Source organism: Dipodomys merriami, unplaced genomic scaffold (genome assembly GCF_024711535.1).
Source record: "Dipodomys merriami isolate MVZ:Mamm:240054 unplaced genomic scaffold, mDipMer1.0.p SCAF_2, whole genome shotgun sequence".
Classification (NCBI taxonomy): domain Eukaryota; kingdom Metazoa; phylum Chordata; class Mammalia; order Rodentia; family Heteromyidae; genus Dipodomys; species Dipodomys merriami.
The window spans coordinates 122,067,150-122,095,009 of record NW_027203381.1 but is presented as its reverse complement, the minus strand read 5'-3'; the positions used below and the strand labels follow the sequence as shown (position 1 = coordinate 122,095,009).

Here is a 27,860-nt window from a genome sequence, read left to right as displayed (position 1 = left end):
TCTCTCTCCCTCTCTCTCTCTCTCTGTCTACATATACATATACACAGGTATTTCTCTCACTTACATGTCTTAAATTAATTTCTTAAATTTGAGTAATTAGACAGTAAACTTACTAATCATTTGTGACAAACTTGATAAAGTAGAACATGAACTTCAACCCCAATTGAGCACCCATTCCAATTGAAGCTGATGCCACAGTGCTTCCGACTTTTCCCTTGTTTAGATTATGGCAAGGCTGTTTTCTGTGGAAGGGCTAAGAGCTGGGGCCTCTGGAGCCCCGGAGCCTTGCAGCCCACGGGTCAAGGGACAGTTAAGGGAAGTTGAGGGTGTAGGAGAGTCCTGCTTCCTCTGGTACCATGACTCCTGTGGCGCAGTGGCACGGAGCATGCGGAGGCCCAGGCTCTGTAAAGACAGTGTGTGGAATCTGCCACCAGCAGACATGGCTGGATGTCCCGAGAGTCAGCGGCTAGAATCTCGGGAAGCCTGGCTGCAGAGGAACCTTAAAGTGGCCTCCATGAGGCCAGGGAGGGAGATGAGACAGCAAGGAGGGCAAAATGGACTCTGGAGGCATTGACGAAGCAGACCGGGGCTGCTGTGGGTGCTGGGCGAGGGTGCCCCCTTTGGGGCAGTGAAGGACCGCTGTTAGCTTGGGGAGCTGCCCAGGCCAGCACAGGTGGGCAAAAGGCAAGAGCTGCTTATTTATACACAACAGGGATAAAGCAGATGGTGACTGTGTTCTTTTGTTCTCTCCCAATGGAGAAAGCCCAGCTGTGAAATCTGTTCAGTATCATGTTAGCTTATAAGCATTATTATGCCAAGCTCCCAGATCTTCATGACTACTCATTACATTAAGGACTGATGAAGGAGCTGGAGGCTCATACCTGTAATCCTAGCAACTTCAGGAGGAGGAGAGCTGAAGATCAAGGCAGGAAAGTCTGTGGGGCTCTTTATCTCCAGTTAACTGCCAAAAATGCCAGAAATGGAGATGGGCTCAAATGGTAAAGTGCTAGCCTTGGGTAAAAAAAAGCTCAGGGATAGCACCCAAGTCCTGAGTTCAAGCCTCAGGTCTGGTACACACACACACACACACACACACACACACACACACACACACACACACACACACACACACACACACACACACACACACACACACACACACACACACACACACACACACACACACACACACTCTCTCTCTCTCTCTCTCTCTCTCTCTCTCTCTCTCTCTCTCTCTCTCTCTCTCTCTCTCTCTCCCCTGATGTCACAGGTGGGGCAGGGTGAATGGTCTGAGTTCCTGGCTGCCCTGGGGTGTTCTCTGACTTCCAGCTGGCTTCCCCTCACTCAGGAGGCTGCTCGTACCCTAGCATACTGATGCCTCTTGCAAGAGCCCTCCCCTCGCTGGTTAGGGGTATGCGGGTGTACGGGTGGAGAGAACGGCAGCACAGCCTCTCCAGTCCTCACTGTGGCTCCTGTCTTCACATAGCTCTGCCCCTGAACACATGGGCTGTCCAGAGGGAGGGAGCATTACGTCTATGCACAGTGACATGCTAGCGGTGGCCCCGTCAACTGCATGCTCAAGAAAGCACAGGGGACACACAGCAATGCAACCACCATGAGTGGTGTGGAGCAGGCGACGCTGCCCTGAGGGAAGAGGCACTTTGAAGTGCATGTATTCCCATTCCCCAAAAAGGTCAGGGAAGAGTAGCCTCTCACACTCCAGTGCTCAGGACTTACTGGGGGCTGCAATCTCCTGCTCGCCCCAGAGCAACTATACGAGGAAGCTGTACCAATGAAGAGCAAGTAGGGTGGAAAACAGGGCCAACAACAATGGAGTAGCAAAGATTCACTGTGAAGCCAAACCTCGAGGATAAAAGAATGAGTTTACTATGCTAAATTACCACCACCAGGTGGCAAGAGAGATCTCCTGTCAGAAGCTCAGACCTAGTCTACATGTCCTCAAAGACAAAGTGCACTGGACTTTACCTGTAACCCAGAGGTCTGCAGAAAAAGCTGGCCTGCCACCTACTTACTTCCTTACTGTCCCGTGGGCTTTCCAGCTCCCAAGGCAAAGTGAATGGCGCTGCAAAACGGGAGAGCCAGCAAACGCAAACAGCTTCCTCCTGGGCCAATCCACAGGAAAGTGCATGCTGGTGCTACTCCAATGCATCTCACACAGACTGTGTGTGCTGTACATCCTCACTGCAGCGCCTGGCGTGCTGGTGCTACTCCACTGCATCTCACACAGACTGTGTGTGCTGTACATCCTCACTGCAGCGCCTGGCGTGCTGGTGCTACTCCAATGCATCTCACACTGTGTGTGCTGTACTTCCTCACTGCAGCGCCTGGCGTGCTGGTGCTACTCCAATGCATCTCACACAGACTGTGTGTGTGCTGTACATCCTCACTGCAGCGCCTGACGTGCTGGTGCTACTCCAATGCATCTCACAGACTGTGTGTGTGCTGTACTTCCTCACTGCAGCGCCTGGCATGCTGGTGCTACTCCAATGCATCTCACAGACTGTGTGTGTGCTGTACATCCTCACTGCAGCGCCTGGCGTGCTGGTGCTACTCCAATGCATCACACAGACTGTGTGTGTGCTGTACATCCTCACTGCAGCGCCTGGCGTGCTGGTGCTACTCCAATGCATCTCACAGCCTGTGTGTGTGCTGTACATCCTCACTGAAGCACCTGGCGTACTGGTGCTACTCCAATGCATCTCACACAGACTGTGTGTGCTGTAGATCCTCACTGCAGCACCTGGCTTGCTGGTGCTACTCCAATGCATCTCACAGACTGTGTGTGTGCTGTACATCCTCACTGCAGCGCCTGGCGTGCTGGTGCTACTCCAATGCATCTCACACAGACTGTGTGTGTGCTGTACATCCTCACTGCAGCGCCTGGCGTGCTGGTGCTACTCCACTGCATCTCACACAGACTGTGTGTGCTGTACATCCTCACTGCAGCGCCTGGCGTGCTGGTGCTACTCCAATGCATCTCACACTGTGTGTGCTGTACTTCCTCACTGCAGCGCCTGGCGTGCTGGTGCTACTCCAATGCATCTCACACAGACTGTGTGTGTGCTGTACATCCTCACTGCAGCGCCTGACGTGCTGGTGCTACTCCAATGCATCTCACAGACTGTGTGTGTGCTGTACTTCCTCACTGCAGCGCCTGGCATGCTGGTGCTACTCCAATGCATCTCACAGACTGTGTGTGTGCTGTACATCCTCACTGCAGCGCCTGGCGTGCTGGTGCTACTCCAATGCATCTCACAGCCTGTGTGTGTGCTGTACATCCTCACTGCAGCGCCTGGCTTGCTGGTGCTACTCCAATGCATCTCACACAGACTGTGTGTGTGCTGTACATCCTCACTGCAGCGCCTGGCGTGCTGGTGCTACTCCAATGCATCTCACAGACTGTGTGTGCTGTACATCCTCACTGCAGCGCCTGGCGTGCTGGTGCTACTCCAATGCATCACACAGACTGTGTGTGTGCTGTACATCCTCACTGCAGCGCCTGGCGTGCTGGTGCTACTCCAATGCATCTCACAGACTGTGTGTGCTGTACATCCTCACTGCAGCGCCTGGCTTGCTGGTGCTACTCCAATGCATCTCACAGACTGTGTGTGTGCTGTACATCCTCACTGCAGCGCCTGGCGTGCTGGTGCTACTCCAATGCATCTCACACTGTGTGTGCTGTAGATCCTCACTGCAGCACCTGGCGTGCTGGTGCTACTCCAATGCATCTCACAGACTGTGTGTGCTGTACATCCTCACTGCAGCGCCTGGCTTGCTGGTGCTACTCCAATGCATCTCACAGACTGTGTGTGTGCTGTACATCCTCACTGCAGCGCCTGGCGTGCTGGTGCTACTCCAATGCATCTCACACTGTGTGTGCTGTAGATCCTCACTGCAGCACCTGGCGTGCTGGTGCTACTCCAATGCATCTCACAGACTGTGTGTGCTGTACATCCTCACTGCAGCGCCTGGCGTGCTGGTGCTACTCCAATGCATCTCACAGACTGTGTGTGCTGTACATCCTCACTGCAGCGCCTGGCTTGCTGGTGCTACTCCAATGCATCTCACAGACTGTGTGTGTGCTGTACATCCTCACTGCAGCGCCTGGCGTGCTGGTGCTACTCCAATGCATCTCACACAGACTGTGTGTGCTGTACATCCTCACTGCAGCACCTGGCGTGCTGGTGCTACTCCAATGCATCTCACACTGTGTGTGCTGTAGATCCTCACTGCAGCGCCTGGCGTGCTGGTGCTACTCCAATGCATCTCACACAGACTGTGTGTGCTGTACATCCTCACTGCAGCGCCTGGCGTGCTGGTGCTACTCCAATGCATCTCACACTGTGTGTGTGCTGTACATCCTCACTGCAGTGCCTGGCATGCTGGTGCTACTCCAATGCATCTCACAGACTGTGTGTGCTGTACATCCTCACTGCAGCGCCTGGCGTGCTGGTGCTACTCCAATGCATCTCACACTGTGTGTGCTGTACTTCCTCACTGCAGCGCCTGGCGTGCTGGTGCTACTCCAATGCATCTCACACAGTGTGTGCTATACATCCTCACTGCAGCGCCTGGCGTGCTGGTGCTACTCCAATGCATCTCACACAGACTGTGTGTGCTATACATCCTCACTGCAGCGCCTGGCGTGCTGGTGCTACTCCAATGCATCTCACACAGACTGTGTGTGTGCTGTACATCCTCACTTCAGCACCTGACGTGCTGGTGCTACTCCAATGCATCTCACAGACTGTGTGTGCTGTACATCCTCACTGCAGCACCTGACGTGCTGGTGCTACTCCAATGCATCTCACACAGACTGTGTGTGCTGTACATCCTCACTGCAGCGCCTGGCGTGCTGGTGCTACTCCAATGCATCTCACACAGACTGTGTGTGCTGTACATCCTCACTGCAGCGCCTGGCGTGCTGGTGCTACTCCAATGCATCTCACACAGCCTGTGTGTGCTGTACATCCTCACTGCAGCGCCTGGCATGCTGGTGCTACTCCAATGCATCTCACACAGACTGTGTGTGCTGTACATCTTCACTTCAGCACCTGACGTGCTGGTGCTACTCCAATGCATCTCACACAGACTGTGTGTGCTGTACATCCTCACTGCAGCACCTGGCGTGCTGGTGCTACTCCAATGCATCTCACACAGACTGTGTGTGCTGTACATCCTCACTTCAGCACCTGACGTGCTGGTGCTACTCCAATGCATCTCACACAGACTGTGTGTGCTGTACATCCTCACTTCAGCACCTGACGTGCTGGTGCTACTCCAATGCATCTCACACAGACTGTATGTGCTGTACATCCTCACTGCAGCGCCTGGCGTGCTGGTGCTACTCCAATGCATCTCACACTGTGTGTGTGCTGTACATCCTCACTGCAGCGCCTGGCGTGCTGGTGCTACTCCAATGCATCTCACAGACTGTGTTTGTGCTGTACATCCTCACTGCAGCACCTGGCGTGCTGGTGCTACTCCAATGCATCTCACACAGTGTGTGTGCTGTAGATCCTCACTGCAGCGCCTGGCGTGCTGGTGCTACTCCAATGCATCTCACAGCCTGTGTGTGTGCTGTACATCCTCACTGCAGCGCCTGGCGTGCTGGTGCTACTCCAATGCATCTCACACTGTGTGTGTGCTGTACATCCTCACTGCAGCGCCTGGCGTGCTGGTGCTACTCCAATGCAGCTCACAGACTGTGTGTGTGCTGTACATCCTCACTGCAGCGCCTGGCGTGCTGGTGCTACTCCAATGCATCTCACACAGTGTGTGTGTGCTGTACATCCTCACTGCAGTGCCTGGCGTGCTGGTGCTACTCCAATGCATCTCACAGACTGTGTGTGCTGTACATCCTCACTGCAGCGCCTGGCGTGCTGGTGCTACTCCAATGCACCTCACAGCCTGTGTGTGTTGTACATCCTCACTGCAGTGCCTGGCGCCTGCCAGGAGTGGAAAGGTTCCGACTATGGCAAGAGGAAGAGGCTGCTATCAACTCCTGCAAGGTCAACTGGGGCTCCTTGCTAGACTCTAAGAATGAGCTGTCCGCTGATCAGAACCCTGACTGGAAGGGTCACTAGGTCCTATGAAGAAGGCCCTGCAACGGCCTACAGTGTGGAACACGTGTTCTAAAGGTCCCCCAAGGACTTGGAACAAAGGCTGGAGGATAGGGCAGTGGGGCCCTGGGTTCTGGGCCTGAGTGCTGCCCAGTCCATGGGACCCAAAAGCCATCATGAAACAAATGAACTCTGGCCTGAGCCCTCCTTAGAGGAGACCAGTGCACTTGTAAGCCATTGACTCGACTGAAAACACACTGAGATGGAGACGCTTGCCGGCTTCCAGACAATCACTTCTAGTGCCAGGTCTTGGCATAAGACGTTTTGTGAACATGTGATCAATAAGTCAGAGTCTCTAAACTTTAATGTAAGTTTAAGTTAAATGGATTAGGCAAAGACAGATACAAACTGAAGGAGGGTTGTCTAGCTTTTTTTTCTGCTGTTTATTAATTTGTGGGCCCTGGTAAGGAGTTATCTTTTAGCAAAAGTTATAAATCCCCCATTACAAAATCATCCTGAGAAGTTCTAGAATCTGCCCAGTCATCCTCTACTACCCCCGGCCCTTGTAACCACTGAACCTTCCAGTACACCGATATCATTGGAATTATGTGGTAGTCTTTTCTAACTGGTTTATTTCACTCACTGCTATGCACTCTTCCCTCCCTTGCTTTCCAAGGTTGAGATCTCAATTCTTTTTAGCACTGAATAGTAGTCTGTTATCTGGAGGTACCCTCATTTATTGATTAATTCATCTATTGAAGAACATTTTGGTTGCTTCCAAGCTTTGCAACTATATATAAGGCTGTTACAAACATCCATTATAGCTGGTTATGTAGAGTGAAATGGTATCATTGCTTTAATTTTAATTTGCATTTTCTAAACAAGGTATGACATGGGAAATCTTTTTATCTGCTTAGTTACCATACAAGTATCTTTTCTGGTGAAGTGACATTGTTAAGGTCTTTGGCCCCATTTTTTAATCAGGTTATTTTTCTCTTATTGAATTCTAGGAGTTCTTCCTATTTTTTACAAAATAATCTGTTATCAGATGTACCTTTTGTTTATTCAGAAAAAGGGATTTGACTTTTTGTTGTTGTTATTGGTGGTAGTGGTGTTTGCTTTTGCTTTGTTTTCTTTCTTTTAGGGAGCACAAAGTGGGGTGCAGAAAGGAAGGGTAAACAAATGTAATCATGCTATTCAGGATACACTATGTAGGAAATGACCTATGTAACTTGTGTGCAGGGACGGGAGGGAAACTGAGGGAAAGCCAAGCAAAGGGTGACATGTCCAAAAAAGAAATGTACTTACTACCTGACTTACAAGAGTGTAGCCCTCTGTATAACATGTTAATAATAAAGGGATTCCAGTTCACTTGTGCTAGAGCAACAAGTGCTCTGCCACCTGACCCACCCTTAGTGTGTTAGGGAGTTTTGATTTTGGTTTTTGCTGCTCCTGAGGCATTAATCCTGGACTTGGTTGCTATCCCTAAGCCTTTATGATCAAAGCTAGAACTCTACCAAATGTTCCATTTCTGGCTTTTTTTGTGGGGGAGGAGGGATAATTTAATGGAGATAAACCATGATCCTCAGATCTCCATTTACTGAGTTGCTAGTATTACAAGTGTGAGCCACTAGCACCCAGGTTAGATTTATCTTTATTTTTGATTAGGGCTGTCCAGTTGTTCCAGCTCCATTGTATTGCCTTTGCTCTTCTGCCAAAGATCAGTTGCCCATATGTACATGGATACACATCTGGCTATCTTCTCAGCTACATTAGTTTGTTATTTTGCTAATACCACATCGGCTTGATTATTGTAGTTTAAGTCTTCAAGTTAGGTAACATCACTATGAGGTAACATCAATGCCCATTATTGGAACAAGTTATAGATGATTTTCTCCTCTACTTTTCAATAGTTTAATATGGTTATATTACTTTCACAACTAGAATAATATAAACCAGACTTAATGTTCATATCTATGATCCTAGCTACTCAGGAGGCAGAAATCAAGTGAACTAAAGTTGAAGGAAAGCGTGGGCAAAAGTGAGATTTCTAAGAACAAACAGCAAGCTGAGCATGGTGATGAAAGTGCCCGCAATCCCAGCTACAACGGAGGCTTAAGCAGGAAGAACACAAACGGAGGCCACGCCACGCAAAAGCTCCAAGCAGAGCAGCACTTGTCCAGCAAGAACAAGGCCCTGAGTACAACTTCCACAGAACTGTGAAGACAATTCTGTGTAAAGACATGATTGCAAAGTTAAAGATAAATGTTACTATGCAAGGATATGTTTTAAGTGTTGGAATACTAAGTATACCATGAAAAAATGAAATTGAGTTCAGTGTTTAAAATGAGGAATGACTTCTTCCCCAAAAATACTCTGTATTAGTGGCTCTACCTAAGGTTTTTGTTTTTCAGTGCTAGAAATGAAACCCAGGACCACTCTACCACTGAGCAGAACCTCCAGCTTTCCTACATTGCTTTTTATAAAAATTATAATAAAAATAATATTTCAGTTATTAAATGGATGTTACAAAAAGTAGACATTTCTGGCCTTAACTTTTTTTTGGGGGGGGGGGTCCGGTTGTGGGGCCTGAACTCTGGGCCTGGGCGCTGTTCCTCAGCTCTTCAGCTCAAGGCTAGCGCTCTACCACTTGAGCCACAGCGCCACTTCCGGCTTTTTTTTCTTTTTGCTTATGTGGTACTGAGGAATCGAACCCAGGACCTCATGCATGCAAGGCAAGTGCTCTACCACTGAGCCACCTACCCAGCCCTGGCCTTAATTTTTTAATCCAATCCATCAGCCTGTGTCTTTTGAAACCATTGAGCATTCCCTGAAAGGAATGTACTTATTGTAATATTGTTGTTTTATATTTATTCTTGTCATTTTGTTGTCTGATTATTTCCTGGCCCTCAGTTGCTTATCTACTTTTCTACTAGGGTTTATTCTTTCAGGTATTCTTTTGGTTGTGTTTTATCTTCCTCTTCTGTATATATGATTCCTTTAAATATCTTCTGCAGTCCTGGTTTAGTGGTCGTATTTTTTTTGTTTATCATGGAAATTTTTGTTCATCATGGAAAATTGTCATTTCTCCTAAATAAATTCAAACAGAATGCAAATAACTATGAAGGACAGCTTTGTTATCCAATCTAAAGAGGAATCTAGGTTGGGAGTGTTTTCTTTCAAGGTTTGAAGTACATTATTCTGTATATTTAGAGTTTCTGTTGGAAAAAACTATTATTCTAATAGATTTGCCTTTATATGTGATGACTCAGCCCTTCTCTCCTGAAACTTTCAATATTCTTTCCTTGTTGTGTATGCTTAGTGTTTTAATTGCTCTGTTACAGGGAAGGTTCTTTTTTGGTCTTGTCTGTTAGGTGTACTAAAAGTCTCCTATGCATGAAAGGTATCGTTCCAGAGTAGGGATATTTTCTGCTATTATATTGTTGAATATGTCCTTTATTCCTTTAGTCTGTATCTCATCTCCTTCTATACCCATGATTTGTAGGTTTGGTTTTTCTAAGTGGTAACAGCGTTCTTATTTATTTCTTTTTTTTTTTTAATTGCCTAAATGTTCTGATTCAACTACCTTTTCTTCGGGTGCTGGTATTGATCCAGTCTACTTGTGAGGTTTCCAGCTGAGGTTTGTTTCATTTGGTTTGTGTTAGTGGGGATTGGTATCAGGTCCTTGCATTGGCTAGGCAGGTGGTCTACAAATGAGCCACCTCCATCTCCAGCATGTTTTGTACTGGTTGTTTTAGATAGGTCTTGCTTTTTGTCCAGGTGCACACATGGACCACAATCTTCCCATTTGAGCTTCCTGTCATAGTTGGGATGACAGGAACATACCACCACACCCACTTATTGTTGAGATGGAGTTTTGCAAACTTCTTTCCCTCAGGCTGTTCTGGAACCAATCTCAGGCTCCTGAGTGGTTAGCTCTGAGCCTCTTTCCCACCTTTCAATTACATTTCAAATGACTTACTGAACCTTCATTTCTAAGTTTTCTATTTTACTTTTTTTTCCCCAAAGAATCTCTATTTATTGAATTCTTTCACATCTTGCACTGGCTTCCTAATTTCACTGTTATTTGTATTCTGTTTGAATGTATTTAGGTGTTTGTGTGCTCTGATTTCTTTGATCACTACATTCTTGTATGGATTCTTCTGAATTCTCTGAAGTGTTACTGACAATAATATCCATTACTGTGGAGTTATTGACTTTGGAGTAGTCATGTTGCTGTACTTTTTCATTTAAGTTGTGTTTCTGTATTGAGATTTGTTACATACGAGACTAAGTAGTTACTCTCCTGTATCTTTTTTTTTTTTTTTTTTTTTTTCTGGTCGTGGGGCTTGAACTCTGGGCTGGGTGCTGTCTCTCAGCTCTTCAGCTCAAGGTGAACGCTCTGCCACTTGAGCCACAGCGCCACTTCCGGTTTTCTAGTGGTTTATTGGAGATAAGCGTCTCACAGACTTCTCTGCCCACGCTGGCTCTGAACTGTGATCCTTAGATCTCAGCCTCCAGAGTAGCTAGGATTACAGGTGTGAGCCACTGGTACCTGGCTCCTGTATTCTTTCAGTTAAAGTATCTTCAATATCCAGGACTGGATAATGGCAAGGTTGAGGTGTAATTTCTCACACAGGAGTGGTTGCAAACAAACATTTACCCAATATGTTTCCTCTATAGGTAGTGTGGGGTTTTTTTTTGTGGTTTTTTGGCCATCATTTTTATACATAGATGTAGTTTTTCCATTGTTAGTTTTGTTCCATCATTTATCTTGTCTGTGGTCACTGCATTTGTTGGATTTGTGGTTTAGTGTCTAACATGCACTTGAGAAAATAGTCATTACAGTTTTAAACATTTCTGTTCTCTTTCTTCTTCTTCCAATATTCCTTTTAACGCATGCCTCACATGACTTTTTTTAGTTGACCCACAGTACTTGCATATTCTGCAGGTATTTTTTCCATTCTTTTTTTCTTTCCCTTCAGTTTTGTAAGTTTGCACTGATACTGAGTATCTTTTCTTTTCTTCTCTTTTTGTGTCAGTCCTGGGACTGGGATTCAATGTTTGAAGCATTGTTTTGAATTTGCTCAAGATTAACTTCTACCACTAGAGCCACAGCTCTACTTCTGCCATTTTGCTGGTTAATTGGAGATAAGAGTCTCATGAACTTCCCTGCTTAGCTGGCTTTAAACCATGATACTCAGATCTCAGCTTCCTGAGCAGCTAATGTTACAGATACAACCACTGGTGCCTGGCTCTGAGTATATTCTTAAGCTCAGGGTTTCCTCCTTTAGTCTTGCACAGTCTGTTAAGACAAATAAAACTCAGTGGGGCTTTCTTCATTATTTTTGTAGAAGTTTCATCTCTGCTCATGTTGTCCATTTGCTCTTATATTCTACTTTCTATGATGCTGAAATACATTCTATGTAGAAAAGAAGGGGCACATACTGGATTCACTCACTGTTGTTTATTCCTTTGTCTTAACAGCTATGAGAAAAGGATGGTCATTCAGGCTCATTGTGACTTATGGGTCATTACAGGTATGCTATGTACCAATCTATTGCAGGCTCACTATTTTTGATGTTTAAAATACTACATCTTTGGCCACTGGAGCCCTGTCAAAGTAGATCACATATGATTTTGAAAACATCTTACTTATCTTAGTTTTTGCTTCTTTATTTTTAGTCAAAACAAGATATCCAAGGCTCATTTTGTTTATTCCCTAGCTATTTTTTTTCAAGAACCTGCTCTTTTAGTAAAATAGAAAAGTGCTCAGAGACTACAACCTGGATGGTGGAAGTGTTGGCACTGAAGCTTGGTGATTGCCCTAGAGCGTCTCCATGGGCATTCCCCAAGAGGGGTGGGTTGGGGGGGCAGGCGGAGGGGAGGAGCAAATCCTGTGGTGCCTATGGACAATGGAATGATATTACACAACAGAAAGATCCGGGCTACTGAGCCACAAAAGATGGGAAACCCATAAAGGAAAATGCTAAGTGGTTGATTCAGGACTGAAGAGGCTTTGGAAAACCAAGAAGCGGTAGACATCTTATGCTGTATTTTGGATGCGAGCCTCCCAAAGCCCATGTATTGAAAGCTTGGTCGTCAGCCTATGGAGTTACTGGGAAGAGGTAGAACTTTTAGGATGTGAGACACAGTGGAAGGAGGATAGGGGACATGCTGGGAACCTGGCTCTTTCCTTGCTTTCTGACTCCTGGGTACCTGAGGCGAGCAGCAGTTTGTGGGTGGTTTCCGACACTATGTGATTCTACCATGACACACTGCCTCACCACAAACCCAAAGCAATAGGGCCAAATGACCCTAGACAAAAACCTGAGACCAGGGCCAAAGCAAACCTTTTATGTGTACAAGCTGATTATCTCAAGTATTTGTTACAGTAACAGAAAGCTAACATTTCTCAGATTAAACTGCAAATGCAATGGCATGAAAGAAACTAGAATTTTAGAGACAAAAAGGTGAGATGGGTCTTAACATAGCTTCTTTCTAGAAATGAACAAATGCCAATGAAACAGAATAACTGAAGACACTCCGAGAAAGGTTAGTACATGTAAGTTTCTACGATAAATGTGCTTCTCATCAGTAGACAAACGTTGACTAATCATAAGATGGCACCCAGAGACAAAAGTCCTCACTGTTCAGAGTCCCATCTTTGAGGGCTCACCTCTCTGCTCTCCTGTGCTCTGGGGCCACCAGTCTGCACACTGAACTATCAGGGCTCATTTGTATGCTCCCTTATGATTCTGGGTAGCAAACGATCACCAACCCAAGGGCTGCACACAGCACCCCTAGTGCTCACATCTGTGCAGGCCGTGGGGTCTCCAGACTCTGGTAAGGCAGGGTCTCACCGCACCACTCTGACATGAAGCCCAGCTGCAGGCGCCAGCTTGCTGTGCTACCTTTGACTCCTATACTACAGGATAGCCTCTCCCACCCCAGCTTCTTGTCACATGGCTTTCCATCTCTAAGCCAAGAGTGGAGACTCTCTCTCAAGCTCCTGTGATCATGACAGGTCCATAATCTCCTTTTTGAAGAACTCAAGATCATCTGATTAGAAACCTTAATAAAATATATAAAATGCCCTTGCCACATCCCAGGACACAACCACAGACTCCGGACATTCCCAATTCCCAGCATTGTATTCTTTGAGGCCAGCACACTAGTGTGGATAAGTTGGAAGCCACTCTAGAATTTGCCCACCACCCCTCACCAGCGAACTTTCTGTCTGGCTCTCTAGCAGGAGACTGGAGGGGGCCTCTGGTGAGCAAGGAATACAACTACCGGCAAGGGGTGCGCTGAGCGAGTGACTGGGTAGTGGCAGGGCTGCACTGAGTGGCTGGGTAGTGGCAGGCTGCACTGAGTGGCTGGGTAGTGGCAGGGCTGCACTGAGTGGCTGGGTAGTGGCAGGGCTGCACTGAGTGGCTGGGTAGTGGCAGGGCTGCACTGAGTGGCTGGGTAGTGGCAGGGCTGCACTGAGTGGCTGGGTAGTGGCAGGGCTGCACTGAGTGGCTGGGTAGTGGCAGTGGTAGAAGACGCTGGGATAGGGACCTCTTCTCTCTAGCCCAGATGATACAGTCCCTCACTCAGGACCCGGAGTCAAGGAGATAGCATTTCTGATGGGATAGTGGCTGGTCTGCGCTTGCAGGCGCTGGCCCAGGACAACAGCCACTCTGACCAAGGAGAGTCCTTCCCTGGTCCTCGCTCCTTTAACCCCTCTGCTGTCCTACCTGCCAAGGCCCGGCCCGCGGAGCTCTCTGTTGGAAGTACTGAAGTGGGAACTGTTTCGCTGACTGACCCCTGACCTGCAAAGTTAAATTTTAAAAAGAAATTTCTGTAAGAAACCATGCAATGATGAAGATCTGCGAGTGAGAACAAAAGCAAAATGTCATAAACGAAAGGCATTCTTAGAAGCCAACTTTTTCAGAAGATGACTTTTCCAAAAGGGAAACAGGCAGTGCACATGAATATAACATTCACAAAGAACCAACTGCAAAAATGTGTTGTGACCCCAAAAAATGAGTCTCCATGGAGCCCAGCGTAGAAGGGCTGGTCATAGGCAAGAGGAGCAAGAACAAGGGCCACCCAGAGGAGGTTCTCAGAGAGCAGAGCCTGCACCGCAGCTCTGGGTGAACAGACATAGGAGTGGAACCCGGTTTGAGCTGCTTTCTGGGGTATAGAGAGCCCACAGCCAGAGACCCAGGCCCCTGGAGGCCTGCTCTGCACTCACTCACCCTCCAGCTAATTAATTCTGTGACTCAATTCCTCTCAGCTCCAACTCCTCATTCTACATAGGAACCATGAAATACCCACCTTTCAGGGCTGTAGAAAGTACTCTGTAATTTGCAACGTGCTATATAAATGAGAAGCGGTTTAAACTTTATTTTCTCTGTATAATTCTAAAGTAAAAATAGAAGACAGAAGAAGGGTAGACAAAAGCATTTATCATCTTATTTCTGAAGGTATCAGTTCCAAATGACGTCAGGACTGCACTATCTGCTGGTGGCAAGGAGGATGTACACGGTGCCCTCTGGGTACCGGCCTCAGGACCCTGCCTCCGTTTCCCAGTCTGTGAGTTGAGGGCTAGCCTTTCCCCCACCTGCATGTAGAAGTGTACTTGTCTACAGGAGCGAGAGAGAGCCCACCCCATGCATCAGTGATGGTCACTGGCTCACACAGCTCTGTCGGGGATGGCACCTCTGCCAAGCCTTCCACTCATGGCTGGTCCTCAGGAAGAGGAGGGAGTTGAAGAAGAAATTCTCCACCGAGCATCCCTGTGGAGCACCTTCCCCTCAGACTCTTCCTCCTACTTGTGCCCAAGGTGACTTGAAAACCAAAGATTTCTCTGGTCTCAAGTGGTGGTGTCACTGGAGTCTTGACTGATGGCTGTGGGCCGTCCCACCTGTCACTGTCCTGCCATCTCTATGGTTGGCCTCCTGGACTGCTTGCTCTGACCACTGCCATGTGTTCAGAGAGGCAGGGGAAATGTCACATCCATGCCGGTTCAGCTCAGCAGTGGAGACAGCAGCCCGCACAGAGCTGGCCCATCCAGCCAGAACACATCATCCCAGGTGTCTGGGCTTCGATCACAGAGGCACGGCACAGTCACAGAAGGCAATCTATCGGCACAGACCCAACAACCCAGGCCGTTCTGTGGCACAGCCTGCCACCAAGCTAGAGACAGCATGAAGTTGGTCAACAGTGCAAACAGGCCCCCGAGGGGGTGAGACAGCACCATCGTGGGTGTCACCACTGTCACAGCTACAGCTGCAAAGGATGTGTGCACACCTCTTTCCTGGTCCTGGAGAAAATCAGGCCCTCCCCGCCCTGAACTTGCTCCAAGTTGCTCTGGGTCTCTCCTGCTGCCCTGGCCAGACCTGAAAGGATGACAGCTCCTATGCCATCAGATGACAGGTGCACAAGAGCGGGGGCGACTTTGGGAGCTGGTGACCTAAGACGGTAGCCCAGGCCCATACCACCTGCCCTAAACAGCTATGTTTGCCAGAGACATCTTGAAAAAAGATGAGAGTACCTATAGTCCCATTCCCTGGGCTCTGGGAACAGAGCCAGCAGACCACAGGACTCCAAGAGACAGTGTTACCCTCAGAATAAAAACACAACTGTGGTCGTTGCCAAGCTAATATGCTCATTTGCAAGCCCTCAAGGGGAGCAGAGACAGGCCTGCCTGTCTGCCCACCTACCCTGGGATGGCATGCGGTCTCCAGCAAGGGAGGAAGGCTCAGAACCAGGATGCTCCCGGCGACCATGGCACTGACAAGGACTTGCAATGCCTATGTCCATCAGGGTAAAGAATCCACACGAAAGAGATCAGTAATAAAGACTTGTTTTCAAGTTATAACTGTCCAATGCAGTTGGAAAGTATATTCTTTGTTGAAACAAGAAGCATAGTTACAAAGAATGTAGAGGATATATGAGAAAGTCTGAATACTAATTAAAATAGTAAGAGATCTAGCTGTTCTCATGGGGCCTGCGGGGGGATCCCTGGTGCGGCCTTCCACCTTGCCTAGTAGACTTTCCTTTGCTGTATTCCCACTACCACCTCTCCAAACCCGCCTGGGTTCTGTGTTCCCACCTCCCTTAGGGCCTCTCCTATGAAGCAACACCAAAGGACCGCACTTCACAATAGAACGGCCCAGCCAAGCCACCTCACCTTCTCCTTCCCTACTAGGACTGCTGCCCCTTTTCCAACACTTCTGATTCCCACCCACAGGACCCTCTCACAAAACTCTGCAGCCAGGCACTGGTGTCACGCCTGTAATCCTAGCTACTCAGGAGGCTGAGATCTGAGGATCATGGTTCAAAGCCAGCCTGGGCAGCAAAGTCTGTGAGACTTTTCTCCATTTAACCAACAGAAAAACTGAAGTGGCGCTGTGGCTCAAAGTGGTAGAGTGCTCACCTTGAGCTGAAGAGCTGAGGGACAGCACCCAGGCCCAGAACTCAGGCCCCACGACTGACAAATAATAATAATAATAACCAACAAAAAAACTCACTTCTCTGCAGAATCATCTGGGCCACCCAGCCTTGTCACCCCTACTCTCCAGATGGCCTCGATCCCAGGAAAGAGCAGAGGCCCTTAATGATCCTGATTCTTCATGGATAGTAAACAAGAAGGGCAAGTAAGCCATCGGAGCTGAGTGCAACTGTTGAGCTGGCCGTGGGGATGTCAGGATGGACAGTCAGGCTGTGACGGTGTGGGAACACTGCTGACCCCTCCTTGGCACCCCCAGGGATGGGCAAATGACTGGACGGTTGCAGGTGGGGACAGGGGAGCAAGCAAGTGGAGGGGAAGGGTATTGAAATGATCATCTGCACCATGGCCAGAGCTGGGGAATGGCCGCAGCAGAGAGCGTGTGAGAATGAGAAGAATGGGCGCTGGATCAGGCAGAGGGGACCTCCACACAGCCGTCTCTTCACCTGGACAGTGCTGGCTGGAGCCATCAGCACTATGGGCCAAGCATATTGAGGGCAGTGAGAGTCTGAAGAAGACAGGCTTTTCCTTGCGCTGGGGCAGGCAGGAGGTTCACCCGGCCTAGGTACAACGGAGCAGCACAGGATGCTGTGTGCAAGGACACAGAACTGGGGCTGGCGGGGATCATGGCAGGCAACAGAAGTGAGTGGGAAGCAGCCGGGGCTGGCTGCATGAGGCAATGCTGGGCAAGAGGCCTCAAGGTCACTGCCAAGCATGCACCCGGACACAGGTATAATGAGGGCCAGCCCTGGGGCACTGAGCTCAGGGCTCCCACAGGTCTGCTCCATTCATCCTCGACGCCAGGCCTCTTTCTTTGTTACAATCCATCTATAAAACGTGATGCCACCTTGAAGAAGACCTCGTCCGAGGCCACCTCTAGGAAGCAGTCCATCATGCTCTGCTCCTACACCAGCTTGACCGGTAACTGTGCCTATGGCCTTACCTGACTTACCTGGCTTGGCCCAGGCTCCAGACAGAACGCTCTGAATGAGCAGCAGCTGCGTACCTCAGTCTGAGTTTCAGAAAGGACTCTGCCTCTACCTCAGCCACACCGCACACAGCCTCTGTGTTTCAGCCACGTGCAAAATTACCCCTGAGTACAAGCCACGATCTTACAAATTACCCCCGAGAATGAGCCATGATCTTGTAAGAGGACCGTGAGAACCACTGCTAGTTCCGCGTGATGGTGGGAAGCAACGGTGACACTCTGAGGTGCTGCACATCCCCAACGGCACGCAGCCTACAGCACTAGCCTGTGCCAGGAACGGGCCGCACTAGCCTGGCAGAGGTGCAGACCGCCCTGCCTAGGTTGCCTCCATGGGCGACATGTGCTCTGCTCATTGTATTCTTTATCGTATGCTGTAATTAAAACTCCATTTTGAAGGCTAGGGATGTTGATTCAGGCCTATAATCCCAGCACTTAGGAAATGAAGATATTGAGTCCAGCAAGCCTGGGATATAACAGCAATACCCTACTTCAAAAAGAAAAAAAAGACAAACATGCAAACAAAAACCATCTCCACCTTGAGAACAGTCCTTGGGGTTATAGGCATGGCTCAGTTCATACAGCACTAGCCAATGAGTCCCAGTCTTGAATCGAAAGGAAGAAAGGAAGGAAAGAAGGAAGGAAGGAGGGAAGGAAGGAGGGAGGGAGGGAGGGAAGGAGGGAGGGAAGGAGGAAGGAAGGAAGGAAGGAAGGAAGGGATGGAGGGAGGGAGGGAGGGAAGGAAGGAAGGAAAGAGGGAAAAAAGGAACAGTTCTTGAGGAAGTGAAACAAAGCAACCTAGTTACCAGTACCCTTGGGTTCCAGCAAGATCAAGTATCTGGCCCCTCAGGGTCTCAAGCCCCTGGGATTGGCTGCCAGCACACCTCCTCCAGGTTCTTACAGGAGCTCTGTCCGGAGGGGGTGTCATCATGTCCTTCACCAAGAAGCCTAATTTACACATTCATTTGACAACTCATTAGATACAATCTTAATTCCTGAGAAAAGTGCACAAAGAACATTGCTATCTCCCTTATTGGGGGAAATACAGGTGCAACGGTGCCCACTCTGGTCCACCAGTAGAGAGTAACTAGCAAGGGTCATGCTTCTTTCCTACAATACTGCAGTGTGTTTCCTAAAAACAACTTCACATAGTTACACCACACTGATCAAATAAGACCATTACCACTGATTTGACACAACTGCCCACCCGCTTCCCAAAACTCCACCACGAGCCATTCTGAATTCACTCACGTGGACTCATGACGCAATCTTTCTGAGAGTAACACAAGAGGGCGCCCCAGAGCCATGGAACTGAAATGCTGAAAAGAAACACTGCACTCAGACCTGTGGGACATTGAAGTTCCTGTGAGATCAAATCCCAAATAAGACAAAAGAAAGTAAGAAGAAAAACGATACTCCTAGGAACAAGAAACACACCACAGAGATGTAGTGACAAAATACATAACCTACCACCTAGTACTTTTAAATGGGTTGAAAGATAGTAAGATAATGATCTAATAGGTGAGGAAAGACAAATTAAAATTAGGGGGGAAAAACCTTGTAAACAAGGTCACAGAACCAGACTGGAGAATAAGAGACTGTTTCAACAATAAAGATGAAAGCAGACAAAGTATAGAAAAAAATTAAAAAACCAAAACAAACAAGAAGTAAACAAAGTAATATACACGGGAGACAAACCAGAAACAGCACACAGGCAGCGAGCACGGAGGCCACGGTGGGACCATGACACCGCGGAGCTCCTCTGAACGGAGCCCACAGCAGAGCTCAACCCCCGGGGCTCTCTCTGCTCACACTCATCCCCAACAGCAACTCTGTTCTCAGAGGGTACAGTTACCGATAGACGTTTTTTAAAGATCATTTGCATATCTTTTACTTCACATTACTGCTGAGCTCCAGAGATGACTGGGGGAATGTTTTCCTTTTCTCTGTACTCCTTCTTTACACATCTGAAATGGAATTTTTTTTTAGGCTTCCTGTGCGGCCTGTATCCACAGAAGGCTGATGAATGAACAAAGGAATAAAGACCTTTGGGTGACCCTGATCAAGATACATGTGCTCATAAACTGCTTTGTTAACTGGCAACCCCTACTTGAAGATAATAAATGAAAGAGAAACAAAGAGGCATATGAGCGCTTGGGTCACAGTTAGGAGTGTTAAGTGATAGGATTTTCTGTGACACTGAGGCAGCTCTCTGAAGTAAACAATTGTCATGAGACGCGTCAATCAAAGAGACCCGTCAATCATTCGGCAGTTGTACACAGCAGTCTCTTAAAGTTACTGGTTGTGTGGTCCTGGGGTTTGAAATCAGGGCCGGGCACTCTCTAGGCAAGTGCTCTACCCCTTCACCCACACCTCAAGCCTTTTTTGCTTTTATTTTTCAGATAGGGGCCTCCTTTTTGGCCTGAGGCTAACCTTAGACTGAGATCCTCTACCTAATCCTCTCACCTAGCTCATAGGCATAGGCCACTAGGTCCATCCTTCTACTTCTTTTCTGTCTACAGTTGTGTCTACTTTTGGGATCCCAAGTTTTCAGGCTCAGTGTTGTATCGGTCCTTGATATGGTTTGTATGGTATCCTCCAAAAGGCCCCTATGTGAAGGCCTGGCCCCCAGAATAACGGTACTGGGAGGTGCTGGGGACCAGCATCTGGGCAAGGCCAGGCAGGAGGTAAGAGGTCACTGGGGTGCACCCCCGAAGGGCCTCTGTGAGTACTCTGACGCAGGCTGCCACCATGATATGCTGCCCGGGCCGAGACCCGAAGCTCCTGGATCACCTGAGCTTAGACACGCATCTTCAGAACCATGCAATGAAAGAAAGCTCTCCCTGGCCCCGGAGGCAGCCTGTGCCTGGTGCTTCGCTACAGTGACACCACGTAGACTAATCCAACGCTTTTCCAAACCACTGTACCAACAGGCATTTCCATTTCCATGGATTCTGTACTCATCAGGATTTTGTCTTGAGTTTTTTGGTAAGTCTTTCTCCAGCACTTACAGTCATATGGCTGGTTAATTTAAGTGTTTTCAATTTCCTGACATTTTCTTCTGAGAATTGCTTTGGCAACATTCCTAATGTTTTGACATGCTACATTCTCTTGTTTTCGTTAGTTTTAAACAGTTTATGCTTTATTTAAAAACATTCCAAAATTTTTAAGTATGTAGGAGAGTGTGGGTCGCTTTCAGCTACCATTTTGTGTTAGTTTCAGTTTTTACTGCACATCAGATTTATTTTTAAAAATTAATATTTTGCTTGTGAATGATTCCATGTGTGTCTGAAGAGCAAACGAAGGGAGTGAGGGAGATGGATTTTCTGTTGGCAACCGTCTGTTAGGAGTGTACTGGACTTGTATTTATATGAAATTTTTGGTCATCTTGATTTGTCAAGTTTCCTTTCCTGGTACTGGGTCTATCCACCTCCAGTTCTGAGCATTTCTTCCTAAATAAACTTCATAGCTAGATAAATTTCATAGTAATGATATTTTTCTACAGAATTTTAATTTATCATAGAAATTTTTGTCCCTCACTGTCTTTCAACTTTTTGTTGAAAATAGCATTGCTAGGTCTACTTTCTGGTGATTAGCAATGCTGAGGAGCCTTCCCACAAACACATACTCTGTTTCTGGGTCATTTTTATGACTTTCTGACTTTTGCCTTTAAAACAAAACTGGTTTGAACTAGGGCCGAGATAATGCCATTCCTTAAATATTTTCTATGACTTCCAACATTTCTACCTTCTTTTTTTCCCTTTTGACAAACTGGACAGGTTTTCTTTGTTTCATAGCCCTTTTTTCCTCTAGGAGACATGTGGTAATGTGCCTGTATCCGTCCCTCTGTGGCCCCTGCAAACCCTCGACAGAACATACACACATTTCCAAGCCATACATTCCCCACAGATCTGGGGAGGATCTAAACTTGAGCCAGTGATCTTCTCTCCTTATTGCTACATAAACACAAGCATGCCCATATGGACCAACAACTATTTAGACCAGTGCATGTCACACTGCTTTCCTCTCCACAATTAACACAATAAAAACTGTCCTCTGCGTGGATATTATCTCTTTTCCCACTTTGCCAGTTGGGAATGAAGCAAGCTGGAAATCTCTGTGTTCTCGCTATGTGAAGACACCTTTCTTTTGCCCTTTGATTTTAATCTAGTCTGGCCACACCCAGAATTAGAATTACTCTCCTGTAGGCACTCTGAAAATACTGTTCCCATTAAATCTAGAATATTAACTGTCCTGAGTTTGGTGCCAATTGATAGCCAAGCCTTTTCAGGAAAGCCAAACAACTTGTTCAGTTCTGAACAATGAAGTTTTCCCCTTGTCAAGAGTGTCCTTAAGGGGCTGGGAAGGTGGCTCAGTGGTAGAGCGCTTGCCTTGCATGCCTGAGGCCCTGGGTTCGATTCCTCAGCACCACATAAGCAGAAAAAGCTGGAAGTGGTGCTGTGGCTCAAGTGGTAGAGTGCTAGCCTTGAGCTGAAGAGCTGAGGGACAGCGCCCAAGCCCAGAGTTCAGGCTCCACGACCGGGCCCAAAAAAAAAAAAAAAAAAGAGTGTCCTTAAACTCTATCCTAGTGAGTCCTGCAATTGGGTTTTCTCTTTTCCATGCTCAACACTAGTCAATCTTCTGATGCTTTCAGTGCTGTGGAAATGTTCTAGTACAACTCCATTCTCCTCCTCCCCTTCCCACAGCCCCCAGTCTTCTCTGCTCTCTCCTTTCCTGATGCTTACTTAGCACAATACAAAGCTTTTCAAAATCCATCTCAGCCTCAGCCTCTTCTTTTACTCTCTCCACCTATCAGCCCTCAAGGTCTGCATTTCAGAATAGTTATGGGTCTTTGATATCTGCATTCCAAAGGAGTTATTGGTCCCAGGGGTCCTCCAGGTACATTTTGCAAGAGCTGTCAATTCTGACTTTTACAGGTCTGCCACTGTAAAAGTTATTGACTTACTCATCTAATCTTTGATTCCTTCCTCATTTCTGTCCATTCTCTCATTTAAGTCAATGTGCTGGTGTTATTTTACTTTTACTTTCCAAATGTCTCTGGTTGTTTATTTTGAGGGAGTTACGCCTTATTCTACCTGAGTCGTCTTCTCATTGTGCCTTTAAATCTACTCCTTGTTCGCTCTTCTTGTTGAACTTAACTGTTGGGTGGCTCTTGGAGGTACCCAGCTCTGCTCATCCGGAGCCTGTCTCAGCTCTCTGCAGCCTCTGGCCTGATGAGTGGCGGTCAGGCTGTGTGCAGCTTTTGGATGGCCTATGTCTTCAGAATGTGGCTCTGGAGTGGTAGCTGCCACGTTTGCCCACAGCCAAATCTCATATGCTCCCTTCTCCATGCATGTCTGAGTCCAGTTTCCCTGAAGCCTGTACCGAGTTGCATGGTGGTAGGGCTGCCTCTCCCCTCGAGGCCACCAACCCAGGGCTGTGTCCAGTTCTTGCTCACATACACATCTTTTGCACACGTTTATTCCCACAGCAGTCTATGTTTCTGTCTCTTAAAAATTAAAACGGCTGTCCTCTAATGGCAGTTATCCCTATCTAGCCATGCCATGAATTTATGCCGTGGCTGCCGTTTTAATTCTGTCTTCTCTGGGGTTCTGGCTCAGGGTGACAGCAGATGGCTTTTCTCAGTAACTTTCCTGACACCATCACCAGAAGACTCACATGCTCTGTCTTTTAGGCTAGACGGATCCCTTCTGAAGTCCTGGCTGACAAGACTGACATTTATGGACTGGAGTCCCCGGCAGAAGAATCAGCACCTGCTTCCCAGCCCAGACCTGGAAAGAGGCTGGAAGGGCTTGGGCAGCTTCCCTGAAGCCCAGCAGAAGGCACAGCCCAGCCTGGTGATGGCCTAGGGCCCAGCTGCTGCACGTGGCTCGGGCTTGGAAACGGATTGCACATCACTTTCAGTAGCGGAGCCGAAGCACATAGTTGCTCTGTAGTTACTTTAGACTTACCCTGCAATTTCTATGTTGTCTGTAATTACCCTGTGCCACTATATAACACTTGCTGTATAGTTAAATGGTTGGTAGTTACTATGGAAACCAAGTACTGTCTTTAACTTGAAAAGGCAGTTGTGTTTTTTTAATTCTTGGTTGACTCTTACTTTGGTGGTGATTAACTTATGACCACCACCACGTGGAAGGGAAGCCAGGTGTGGCAATCGGCCTTCTGCTGTCTCTCTACCTCCTACAGTGGCTCTTGTTCCCCTGCCAGACCACACTGTCAGCTCCTCGACACAGCCCTGCTGGGCTCTCTGCAAACCCCACTTACCTCCTCCTCCCTGCTGGCCAGAAGCCACAATCCCGACAAAATGTCACTGTCAATTCTATGCACACCACATCTGCACACAGTCCCATATCACAGCGGGCCCTGCCTGCCCGTCTGGTCTGGCCACCCTCAAAACTCCTCCAAACTATCCCATAAAAACCTTAAGTTAGACCAAGGAAAGCTGTCGTTCAGTGTGTGTCCAAGGCGGATGAAGTGTGCAGATTCCATACTGATTCCCCAGTCTTCAGACCTCCCCACGCCATGAGGGAGCGGCTTCTAGCCACACCCTACTGGTCTACTCCCCCCACCCCCAAGCCGCCTGCTCCTTCCTGTCTGCACACAGCACCACCAGAGACAAGCTGGTGCTTTTCCTGCTTTCTCGTTCTCTCCCTTTATAGGGAAACTGGAGAGCAGCTGCCCCAGGCCTGCTGCCCTTCTCACTTTGGCCCCCAGAATCTAACACAACTCAAGATTGCCTGACGCCCAGCTAACATCCAGCGCTCTCCTGCCAGGCCCTCATCTGGATGGCTAGGCCTTGCCCTGGTCGTTCCTGACCTCAGCCTGCAGGGGTACGCGCTCCAGCAGGGGCTGGGCTTCCAATCAACCTAACTCCACATCTCCTCAGTCACATCTCCTGAGCGGGGCCAGGCTCCCGCTCAGCCTGAAGGTCGGCATCTCACGACAGCTTCCTATTTCCAGTGCTGGAGACAACACGATTCTCTCCCTCTTCAGGCCAGAGCCCCACCATCATTCACCTCTTCCGTCCCCGGCCGCTCCTCCACTGTGAGAGGCCCTGCCCTGCCCGAAGTGATGAGAAGGACTGACTGCTGTTCAGGGTCAGCAGGTTCGCTCAGCCTGCAGCCAGTAGTTGAGTGTGGACTGTAGGCCAGTGATAATGCTGGTCTATTCACTCCTGAGAAGAGCAGATGGTGACATATATGCTAGCAAGCCCAAGGGAAGGGGTGACTGGACGACCCGATTCTAGTCACCACCACCTCTCATCTGGGGCCAGGTGCAGCTTCCCAAGTGGTCTCATCCCCAAGAACCCACCCCACCAGCTCAGGCCTCTCCTGTGCCCATACCAAGCAATGAGCCCCCACTCCGAGCTAAGCTGTCCCCTGCTCGCCCTGCTCTGGCCACACTGACCCCTGGAGGGCTTCTGCCTCAGCTCTGCAGGCTGGCATTTCTTCTGCAGACTGTTCTTCATCTACAGCTCATCCCCTGTCCTTTACTAAAATATTATTTCCTCAAAGGGACTAACCTTGAAAACCCCAAATGTACATGTGCACCTCTATGCATGCACACACATACACATACAGATGAGAGCAGACATGAACACAAAGACAGTGACACACACCCAGGTCCACAGACACACTCCACACACATGCAACATTCATGTACACGGTCACAGACACATCCCACATGCATGCACACATCAATGTACACGTTCACAAGACATCCCATACACATGCAAGATTCGTGCACACGTTCACACAGACACATCCCACTTACATACACGCATCCATGTACACACAGAGAGACATCCCACACACATGCACATTCATGTACACGGTCACAGACACATCCCACATGCATACACGCATCCATGTACACATTCACACAGACATCCCACACACATGCAAGATTCGTGTACACATTCACACAGACACATCCCACATGCATACACGCATCCATGTACACACAGAGACATCCCACACGCATGCACATTCATGTACATGCTCACAGACGTCTCACACATGCAACATTCATGTACACGGTCACACAGACACATCCCACATACATGCACGCATCCATGTACACACCCACAGACATCCCACACACATGCACGTTCGTGTACATGCTCACAGACACATCCCGCACACACACACATTCATGTATACACTCGCTCAGACACCCCACATGCATGCACACATCCACGTATATGCTCAGACACCCCCCACATGCACACATCCATGTGTATACTCACACAGACATCACACACATTTACATATCCATGTATACGCTCAGACATCCCACACACATGCACACATCCATGTATACGCTCAGACATCTCACACACATGCATATATCCATGTATACGCTCAGACATCCCACACACATGCACACATCCATGTATACACTCACATAGACACACACATGTACACATTCATGTATACACTCATACAGACATCACACACATGCACACATCCATGTATATGGACACACAGACACATCACACACACACATCCATGTATACACTCGCTCAGACACCCCACATGCATGCACACATCCATGCATATGCTGACAGATACACTCCCTTGCATGCACACATCCATGTATATGCTCACAGACACACTCCACATGCATGCACACATAAGCATGACAAGCACATGTACACACATGTATCCACACACACACATGTGTCCATGTGTATGCACTCTCATGTGTGAAAATAGGCACACAGATTTGCACATGTTCACATGGACATGCACTGATGCGTTCAGAGGCAAGCCCTCACTCCTGACCCTTGTTCTGCCGAGCTTTCTCGGATGCGAAGCTAACCCGCACGGCTGTCTCTGGGGACAGTGTGCTCACTGCCACTTGCGCATGTGTGGGCTGGGTGGGCTTTGTGGCCGTGGGTGGAGTGAATCTGCTAATCCCAGTAGGGACACAGCACTTCCCATCCCTCTCAGAATCACAGCTCAGATCAGTTCTGACTCTGAAACATTCCTTACCTCCACTATGGCGCTAACCCAAGGAGAATCATCACAGGCAAGTAGAGACCTATTAATGGTCACCACAAACTCCAGTCTGTATCGCTGAAGCAATAAAACAGCATTTCTCTAATCTCATAAACAATGACCCTGTCAACAGGAGTAAAGAGAGGGAAGTGGCAACATGGTCTAAGAGGCTCTTAACACAGTCTCTCTGGTGGGACCCAGCACAGCGGGAGGGGTGACGCGGAACTCAGGTACAGGTAAGGGGAACCAGGAGTCAGGATCAGGCCTGAGGGTGGGAAGAGGAGGATTGCGATCTGGGCCAAGGTCAAATGCAGGCAGGCATGGGCTGGCAGAGGGGCAGAGCAGGTAGCCACAGTCTGGCCCAGTGGGGACCAGGCAGGTGGAGAGTGGGGTGGAGAGTACCTGAAGGTGCCTCCTCCGCCCTGGGACGTCTGTCCTGCCAGCCCACCTGCTCCCCGCGGTGACACTGTCCACCTACAGAAAGCAAGGGAGACTGTCAGTTACCCCACGGGCCCAGCGAGGCCTGACCCCTTGGGTTCCTCATCCTCACTCTGGGTTCACGGGAACCCGTGGCTCGAGGGTGGCACCGCATCCACCAGCACCTCAGCGCTCGTATCAGGGCGCAGCACGCCCTGGGGAACAGATGCACGTATCCCGACGCGGCCTCCTGACCAGCCAGTCGGAGTCCTTGCACCCTGCCCCTACCTCCTCCCTCTGTGCCCGGCCTCCCTGGCCTTTGCCCTGGCTCTTTACTTGGCTCAAAACTGGCCAAGTACTGGTGACTTGCGTCTGTAATCTGTAGCTATCTAGTCAGACATTTAGAGACTCGTAGTCTGGAGGCCAACCCAGGGAGAAGGTTCACAGGACCCCCACCTCCACAACAGCTGAGCACAATGGCACATGCCTCTCATCCCAGCTACATGGCAGGCTGAGAGTTCCAGCACAGCCTGAGCAAAGCAGTTTGCTGGACTTCCACCTCAACAGAGAAAGCTGGGTGTGGCTGTACATGCCTTTTGTCCCAACTATCGTGGGAAGCATAAAAGAGAAAGCTGCTTGGGCATAAAGGCAAGATGTTATCTCAAAAACAACCACAGCAAAAAGGGCTGGAGGCATGGTTTAAGCAGTGGAGTACCTGTCTAGCAAGCATAAAACACTGAGTTCTAAACCTTGGTGTTGAAAAAAAAAATTTTAAGCCTGCTGTTCTGACCACCATCTTCAGAAAAATCAGGACCTCCAGGTACAGCAGGGATGCACTGTTCCAGCCC

The 27,860-nt window shown here is 48.5% G+C and overlaps 1 protein-coding gene across 14 annotated transcripts in view; it reads right to left on the bottom strand.

Moving 5' to 3' along the window:
- Positions 1-27,860, bottom strand: part of Pcbp3 (poly(rC) binding protein 3) — a 170,364-nt gene that overhangs the window by 84,673 nt on the left and 57,831 nt on the right. For 11 of the 14 annotated variants that reach the window (XM_070030858.1, XM_070030863.1, XM_070030862.1 and 8 more), the window contains exon 2: positions 13,826-13,900. The exons of the other annotated variants lie outside the window; for them this stretch is intronic. The gene's annotated coding sequence lies outside the window, so the exon portion shown is untranslated. The remainder of the gene's footprint in view (positions 1-13,825; positions 13,901-27,860) is intronic. 14 annotated transcript variants of the gene reach the window in all.